This window comes from Malus sylvestris, chromosome 15 (genome assembly GCF_916048215.2).
Source record: "Malus sylvestris chromosome 15, drMalSylv7.2, whole genome shotgun sequence".
Lineage (NCBI taxonomy): Eukaryota > Viridiplantae > Streptophyta > Magnoliopsida > Rosales > Rosaceae > Malus > Malus sylvestris.
Window position 1 is genome coordinate 8,407,822 of NC_062274.1, and position 10,056 is coordinate 8,417,877.

Below are 10,056 nucleotides of genomic sequence, written 5' to 3' on the forward strand. Positions count from 1 at the left end.
AAAGAAGCTCAACAGTAGCAATGGCATACAGGGCCAGAGCTAATCTTTTTGCAGAAACCTCCTTTCTCACAATCTGCAATGCAGAATTCCCTGCACTTTCCATCCTCACATTTTCCTTTTTCTTTTCCTTGCTCGGGGTGATTATTACAGCACCTTGAAGCTTGAGCAATTGAAATCTTGCAAACTGAAATCACAATCAAATTACTAATTAATTAAAAATTGATTAATTATTGAAAAAACATGGAAAATGCAAGGAGGTGACACGAGCAAATAAAAACCAAAATTAAAAAAAATAATATTAGAAATCAATTACTGCAAACCCTAGTACTATCGATAAAATGTTAGGAAAATAAACTAAAAAAAAACCATCCCAAAAGCTTGCATGGATGTTTAGACCATATGAAACTGAAATATATAGTAGGTTATGTGTTTGTTTGATAGTGCTTTGAAATATGTGTTTGTTTGGTAGTGCTTTGAAAATAATTGAAAGCGTTTTTTGTGAAAATATTTTTAGAACCAATCCTTATAGTAAAAATGCAAGTAAATCATGAAAAAACACTTAAAAGTGTTTCCTAGAAGAAACATATAACTGGTGCTTCTTAGTTCTTACATAAAACACTTTAATGCTTTTGAGACCAAAATTTTTTTTCTCTAAAAACGTTTTTAGTCATTTTAAAAGCACATATAAACGAGTCTTATTTTAGTCCTAGAAAGCAAAAAGGCTACCCAAAAATAAATATGATTCAAGATAACTGAAACAGACCTGTGGAGCTTGACAAAAGCACCAACACAAGGAGGAAAGATGTGATTGTAAACCTATTCATCTTTTCTTTGTAAATTTTCACTTCCCTTGTGTATTGCTCTTTCACTTGTTGCGTTGAAAGGTCTGAGAGAATGTGTAATTTATAGAGACTCGAAGACAAGAATGATCTTTGGGTATTAAAGCATAATTAAAATTGCGAGTCCAAGAAATAGGAAAGTCTGATCGTTGGTACATATATAGGTTATGAATATAGCAAAGTATCCGGGCATTGTATTTTATTGGAAATAAATCCCAAGATTTGGAGATATTATTTGAAACAGTACGCGCACAAGATCATCAAAATTTTTTTGAACAAGCTAGGTTACGAATGTATCAATAATTCCAATCATTTATTTTTCTTGGAAATAAATCCAACCATTTAATGACATTATTTGAAACAATACATGCACGAAGGTTTTCATGATCAACAAAATTATTTTATTTTATTTTATTTTTTCCTTAAAAAGAGTACAACTTGTGGCAAGTCACAATTATTTATCCCTTCCGGACCCATAGAGGCTATGGGGAGTTTCACCTGCCCTTGTTCAGGGTCAAAAAGACTCAACAGGTCAGAGCATCAAACCTGGGACCTCCCACATTTTTTTATTTATTGGGGAGCTGCAGTCTGCGCGCTTACCACTGGACCACTTACTGTGGTTGTGATCAACAAAATTATTTGGTTGACAAAAATAAATAAATAAAGTATGCGTCTCTCCATTTTTCAATGAAAAGAATGAGAATTTTAAATACTCATATCCTAGCATAAAATATCGAACTCAAGGTTAGGCTGAAACAGTGAGTATTACATAAAATGCTAGGATGAGAGTATTTAAAAGTATCTATGTTTCAACAAAAAATTTATTGTTTGCTAAAAAAAAAAAAAGAATTTTAAATACTCCCATCCTACCACAAAATTTTAAATACTCCCCTATTCTTCTCCATTCCGTTTCACTGAAACTCTAACCCTAGGAATGGCTGCCTAAACCTTACTCCCTCCAACGAAAGCCTTTTCTCTTTTAAACCCAGACTTTCTTGTTTTTTGCCTTAAATTTTTATTTCAACGTTAAATTCAAATTCTGTGCAAATTAGTCAAGTGCTCTCAATCAAAGGTGAATATGACTTTTTGTCTTTCTAAAATACATTTCCTCAAGTAAGTTTATATATAAACCTCTGCATTACAATGACTCATCTGAGTGCAACGAAATGATTTTTTTGTTATCCTTGGAAGTGTACAACAAACATGAATAGAATAAAGGAAAACTAATGAAAATGGCTTGAAAACTTTGAGTTTTAACGATAATGAAAAAATAAAGGGTAAAGTGAATAGTAACAGAATTGATTTTTTAGTGTAAAAATGTGGTTTTTCGTTAAAGTGAACAGTACCGCGGACTTTTCGTTAAAACTCCTATAAAAGAATGGATAAAGAAAATTTGAAAATCTGACCGAGGGAAAATAATTGGCTATTTTTAAAAACTCAAATGGCTAATAGCAAAATTCAATGAGATAATTGGCTACTTTTACCTCCTTTTATTATTATTTTTTTTTTGCTATAGGGCTTCCGTTTTCTAGAGATCCACATCCTAACATCACAATAACTTTAATTTGGTGGCCCAAAAATAACGACCCAATCCAGAAGCCCTTTCCTCTCACGGTACCCCGATTTAAAACGACGTGTTGGCTCTGGAGTCATCATAGACATAGCCACCAACAACATCGCTGCCGTCAAAAACTCAATTATTATTTGAGAGATCAATAATAATGGATTTTTAATTAAGGGATCATTACTCCAATTTAATTAAAGTTAAAGAACCATTACTACAATTCATTCTTATTTTTTGAAACAAAATCTACTTGTTTATTTTTGGATAACAAAAATATACTTCTTATATACAAACCTACATTTTCTTTATTGTTTTTGTCTTTTCAATTTATGTATTTTTTTTGTTTCTTAATGATTTTAGTTTTTATGTTTGAATGGTCGTTGGATATTGGAATTTATAAGGAAATGTATAGGTTATGGAAACACGTCTTATTTTAACTTTTAGTAGAATTTTGTTTTGTCTCTTGGATGTTTTGACTGAAAGCTTCAAATCCAAGAAGGGGCACACATAGCCGTTCTCTCCCTTCCATATCAAAGCCCTAGATTTAAAAACTCTATAGTCGCCTATCTCTTGTTTCGACTTACGTGAAACATATTCGTTAAGGTAACAATGTTGTAAATCTATCTACACCGTCTTGTATAGAAATAAAAACATGTGGCGGGGGATTTTTTCTTTTTCTTTTTCGGATGTGACACTAGATCTAAAATCTTTAGAATTACAGATAATGGAAGGTCTCCGTGGACAAGGATTGTCTACCCTCCCACTTCTGGTGCCCTCCCGTGCCCTCCTGTTTTATGTGGTTACGGTTAAGTCAAGTTAACATTTTATATTGTTTTTTTATAGAGATAATAAGACAAAAATGAATAGTAATATAAAATGTTGACGTGGCTTAACCGTGACCATACAAACAGAGGACACGGAAGGACACCGGAAGTGGGAGGGCAGACAATCCTTGTCCGGTCTCTGTGGGGTCTTTATGTACACTGGTCAATGTGGAGACTTCCGAATCCACCTTCTGTCACTAGATCCTACATTGTTTGTCTGGTTGTTCTACAGTGGGATTCCTGTTTGTGTTGTAGATATTTGTAAACCCTGTAGCTACTGAGAGCTGTCTACCCAACCATCTATACTGATTGCCCTCATCTCTGCTTGATTTCTTGGAAGTATAATGTCAAAAGAGTTGTAAGAATTTCACCTGCATGTAGCCCATTGCAAAAGACACAACTATATATGTAGACAAACTTTCTCATCAGTTATATAACACGAAAGGTTTCCTAATTTCCCAACGAGAGATTCACACTCCACCAAGTTACCAAAACATAGTCAAGCTTTATCTCACATCTCTTCATTTCATTTATATGTGTAACTGGAATATGTGGAGAGGCACCTGAAAGATTGAGTTATCAAATTTTTAGTGAATGAAAACCACCTCTACTTGAATAAATTATTTATACTGTGATGTGAGAATAAATAGCAATAAAATAAAGTTGTCGAGTGTTTGGTAAACTTTTTTTTTGTAAAAGAGCTTTTAACAAAAAAAAAAAACAGTATTTGAGTGTTTGGTAAACTTTTATATAAATTGTTGTGAATATGTTAAATAACTAAAAAATATATGGTACTTAATATGATATAATAATTGCCAAAGACGATAATGTATGAACAAATATTGTAAAATATGCGGGGGTATTCATTAATACAAATATTGTAAAATGAGTACTGATTACTATGTTTTGAAGAAAAAAAAACACCTTTTTAAAAGTATGGTAGACCTTGCTTCTGTTTTTCTACCGTCACTAACAGTAGTTTTTAAAGAAAGTATTGTTTTTTTGTTTTACCAAACATATATGATATTTCAGATTTTTTTTTAATAAGCCACCTTTTTTTTAATAAAATAAGTTACTTTTTTTTAAAGGAAAACTAACAAAAAGTTCAAAAAACTTTAATTTTAATGAAAAATGACAAATAAAGGTATAGTGAATAGTACCAGAGAAAGGTAAAAATATGTTTTTTCGTTAAAAGTGAACAATATCGAAAATATTTCGTTAAAACTTTTTTTTTTTTTTAAAGCATAACAAATCCAAACATGTTATAAAGTAAGTGGATGTCCACTCAACTCCGCCACTTCATTCCACCACAAAAAAGATGAAGATTCTTTGTTTTTGTTTGTCCATGCTTCTCTTTTGTTTTTTTTTTTTACTAAGTCAAGAGTATCCAAAGGCTTTCTAGGCCGAATGACAGCTAGTGGCAAATCACGGTTATTCATTTTGTCTGGACCTGAAGAGGCTATGGGGAATTTCACTCTGCCCTTGGCTAGGGTCAAGCAAACTCACCAGCTGGGAGCATCGAACATGGGACCTCTCACATTTTTTTGTTTATGGGGAGTTGCAGTCTACGCCCTTACCAATGGGGCACTTGTTGTGGTTGTGATCAACAAAATTATTTGGTTGACAAAAATAAAAATAAAAAGTATGCGTCTCTCCGTTTTTCAATGAAAAAAATGACCGTTAAAATTGACATGTGTCTTACACATGATGGAGTAGGATTCTCTCCCCTCCTATTCTTATCCTCTTCCTTCCCCTCCTCTTGCAAATTATTTTTTTGTCTTCTTCTGGCTATTAAAAAATTAACACAAAATGTTGACGTGGTTTAACCGTAACCGTCAAATAAGAGGGGAGGGGAGGGAGATTAGGAGGGGAGACAATCCTACTCCGCAAGTAAGAGGACAAAAATGTAATGCCATTAACCCTGTCAACTCCACCTCCGGTAATATTTTAAATCCTTTGTTTGGAGTGAAATTATTTTGAGGCTTCGTCGTTGATCATTTGATCTCAAGTGCATTTAATGAGTTTACATGGAATTACATTTTTTTCTCACTTTGAACAGTCTTTCAACAAGCCATGTTGTCCGATAAGTAGGATCACGAGGCATTGCCTCAGAGAGGATCCAATTCCATCCAAGTTCAAACTCTTTCGTCTGCCTAATATTAATCTATGGGTAATTTTAGGCAAACTAAATTTGTAGATCAAATTTTGGAGACCAAAAGATATGGAAGTTGATGGTTGGTTTGTTACTTAAGTGTTGATAAACGTACTTATTCCTATTAATGTCACGTCATTTAATTTGCAAGTTTAGTCTCCAAATTTGATATCTTTAGCACTACTCTATCTCTATAGAATCAAGTTAATTATTATATAAAAAAAAATTCGCCGATTTATCTCCTCAACTTGTATTACTTCGCCAATTTTCACCTTAAATGTTTATTCAACATTACATTCAAGATTGTATCCAAATTGGTCAAGTGTGTGAGCCCGATTCTCCCCCAATTAAGGGTAAATATGACTTTTTACCTTTTAAAAATCCATTTTCTTGAGCAAGTTTGATCTATAAACCTGTTCATAACAACGATCCATCTCAGTGCAACGAAATGATTTTTTGGTTATCATTTATGTTGAAAAATATTAGTATTTTATGGTTATTTAATTATTTGGATTTGCTCGTTAGTTTTGATTTTGATCCTAGCCCATCTAAATTAAAGTTTCTTAGGTTTTACACTCTATGAACATAGTTTATATTTTTAAACCCAAGGCAATATTATTCAACAAATTAATGTGTTACACATATGCATGTTGGAGATGAAACTCCAAACAAGGAACAACCTCCTCCATCACATGCTAACAATTTTTATTCAAAATATAATATGAAATAAATCAATATCCTTGTGTTGAAAGAAGCTCAACAGTAGCAATGGCATACAGGGCCAGAGCTAATCTTTTTGCAGAAACCTCCTTTCTCACAATCTGCAATGCAGAATTCCCTGCACTTTCCATCCTCACATTTTCCTTTTTCTTTTCCTTGCTCGGGGTGATTATTACAGCACCTTGAAGCTTGAGCAATTGAAATCTTGCAAACTGAAATCACAATCAAATTACTAATTAATTAAAAATTGATTAATTAGTGAAAAAACATGGAAAATGCAAGGAGGTGACACGAGCAAATAAAAACCAAAATTAAAAAAAATAATATTAGAAATCAATTACTGCAAACCCTAGTACTATCGATAAAATGTTAGGAAAATAAACTAAAAAAAAACCATCCCAAAAGCTTGCATGGATGTTTAGACCATATGAAACTGAAATATATAGTAGGTTATGTGTTTGTTTGGTAGTGCTTTGAAATATGTGTTTGTTTGGTAGTGCTTTGAAAATAATTGAAAGTGTTTTTTGTGAAAATATTTTTAGAACCAATCATTATAGTAAAAATGCCAAGTAAATCATGAAAAAAAACACTTAAAGTGTTTCCTAGAAGAAACATATAACTGGTGCTTCTTAGTTCTTACATAAAACACTTTAATGCTTTTGAGACCAAATTTTTTTTTCTCTAAAAACATTTTTAGTCATTTTAAAAGCACATATAAACGAATCTTATTTTAGTCCTAGAAAGCAAAAAGGCTACCCAAAAATAAATATGATTGAAGATAACTGAAACAGACCTGTGGAGCTTGACAAAAGCACCAACACAAGGAGGAAAGATGTGATTGTAAACTTATTCATCTTTTCTTTGTAAATTTTCACTTCCCTTGTGTATTGCTTTTTCACTTGTTGCGTTGAAAGGTTTGAGAGAATGTGTAATTTATAGAGACTCGAAGACAAGAATGATCTTTGGGTATTAAAGCATAATTAAAATTGCGAGTCCAAGAAATAGGAAAGTCTGATCGTTGGTACATATATAGGTTATGAATATAGCAAAGTATCCGGGCATTGTATTTTATTGGAAATAAATCCCAAGATTTGGAGATATTATTTGAAACAGTACGCGCACAAGATCATCAAAATTTTTTGAACAAGCTAGGTTACGAATGTATCAATAATTCCAATCATTTATTTTTCTTGGAAATAAATCCAACCATTTAATGACATTATTTGAAACAATACATGCACGAAGGTTTTCATGATCAACAAAATTATTTTATTTTATTTTTTTCTAAAAAGGAGGACAACTTGTGGTAAGTCACAATTATTCATCCCTTCCTGACCCGTAGAGGCTATGGGGAATTTTACCCTGCCCTTGGCCAGGGTCAAGCAGACTCACCAGCTCAAAGCATCGAACCTGGGACCTCCCACATTTTTTTATTTATTTGGGAGCTGCAGTCTGCGCCCTTACCACTAGACCACTTACTGTGGTTGTGATCAACAAAATTATTTGGTTGACAAAAATAAAAATAAAAATAAATAGTATGCGTCTCTGTATTTCAATGAAAAAAATGAGAATTTTAAATACTCCTATCCGAGCATAAAATATCGAACTCAAGGTTAGGCTGAAACATTGAGCATTACATAAAATGCTAAGATGGGAGTATTTAAAAGTATCTATGTTTCAACAAAAAATTTATTGTTTGCTAAAAAAAAAAAAGAATTTTAAATACTCCCATCCTACCACAAAATTTTAAATACTCCCCTATTCTTCTCCATTCCATTTCACTGAAACTCTAACCCTAGGAATGGCTGCCTAAACCTTACTCCCTCCAACGAAAGCCTTTTCTCTTTTAAACCCAGACTTTCTTTGTTTTTTGCCTTAAATTTTTATTTCAACGTTACATTCAAATTCTATGCAAATTAGTCAAGTGCTCTCAATCAAAGGTAAATATGACTTTTTGTCTTTCTAAAATACATTTCCTCAAGCAAGTTTATATATAAACCTCTGCATTACAACGACTCATCTGAACGCAACGAAATGATTTTTTTGTTATCCTTGGAAGTGTACAAACATGAATAGAAGAATGGATAAAGAAAATTTGAAAATCTGACCGAGGGAACATAATTGGCTATTTTTAAAAATTCAAATGTACGATTGGCTAAAAGCAAAATTCAATGAGATAACTGGCTACTTTTACCACATTTTTATTTTATTTTATTTTATATTTTCTGCTATAGGGCCTCCGTTTTCTAGAGATCCACATCCTAACATCGCAATAACTTTAATTTGGTGGCCCAAAAATAACGACCCGATCCAGAAGCCCTTTCCTCTCACGGTGCCCCGATTTAAAACGACGTGTTGGCTCTGGAGTCATCATAGCCATAGCCACCAACAACATCGCTGCCGTAAAAAACTCAATCATTATTTGAGGGATCAATGATAATAGATTTTTATGGAACATTTTTGATGTGGTCCCTAACTTTCAATATTCTTTTATTGAAACCTTGTTAGTTTTTAGTTTTTTATTGAGGTCCCTGACATTAATATAATAATGTAAGTTACTATATTTTTAAATTAAAAATTAAAAATTGAAATTTGTAATTGTTTATATTAATGAGATTTTAAATAAAACCCATAATTTATGGGATTAAAAATAATAAAATATAAATTATACTCTCTATTATATTGTGTGTGTGTACATATATGTATGGGTACATTAACCAAAACATGGATACATTCTCAAATCAACGAAAAAGAATGTACCCATATAAGTTTAAACATGGATTAAAAAATTTGAATGGATTTTATATTTAAAAAAGGATACATTTAAGATTTAAAAAATTGAAAAATTATATGAATGGGTACATTTAAGATTAAAAATTTGAGAATCTTTTTATATATAAAAAAAAAACTAATAGGTACAAACTTAATTTAATTTAATTTTTTTTTATTTTGGAAATGTTTGAATTGAAAATTAATTAGAAGTTTAATAGAGGTGTCAGTATTAAACCCTAAATTAATTACTAATTTTTATATTAAAAATTATATAATAAACATGTAAATTCAGTATCACATTAATGATAAGGACTTGAATCAAAATTTGAGAACTAATAAGGTCTTAGTCAATGAACAGTAAAAATTAGGGACCGTATACTAATTTTTCCGATTTTTAATTGAATGATCATTACTCCAATTTGATTAAAATTAAAGGACCATTACTACAATTCACTCTTATTTTTGGAAACAAAATCTACTTGTTTATTTTTGGGAAACAAAAATCTACTTCTTATATACAAACCTACATTTTCAGATTTTCTTTATTGTTTTTGTCTTTTCAATTTATGTATTTTTTTTGTTTCTTGATGATTTTAGTTTTTATGTTTGAATGGTCGTTGGATATAGGAATTTATAAGGAAAGGTGTTGATGCACAAACCGGAGGTCTTGGAACAACGTAAATCCGACCGTGAATCTGCAAGAAAGTAAATAACACAAGATGTATCATGGTTCACCCCAATGTTTGGGCTACGTCCACACTAATATTGTATTTCTCTGTTTGTGAGAGGATGAGAGGGTGAGAGCTTCTGAGGGTGAGAAAGTTATTCCCATGGCCAAAGAATTGGCCTCCCCTAATGAGGAGAGTGAGAAGTCATTTTATAGAATAAGGGTTCCTCACTTATTACATATTTGCGCCTTCATTTATTACATAATTACATTTGAGTCCCCCGAGTATTTATACAGAGTCTAAATACGGATGCCCTAAGTATGGTATAAACAGTAGTCCCCCAAGTCTTCAGTCAAGAGAGTCTTTTGGCTGGAGAATTGAAATTCAGTCCATGTGTGGGCCAAAGTAACTAGATGTCGTCTAGAACTGATACTCGATATGAGGTGGGGCTCAATCTGAAATGATACTCAACTAGTAGTAGCACATGTTGCGAGGCTGCTCTGCTTGTGGCTTATGT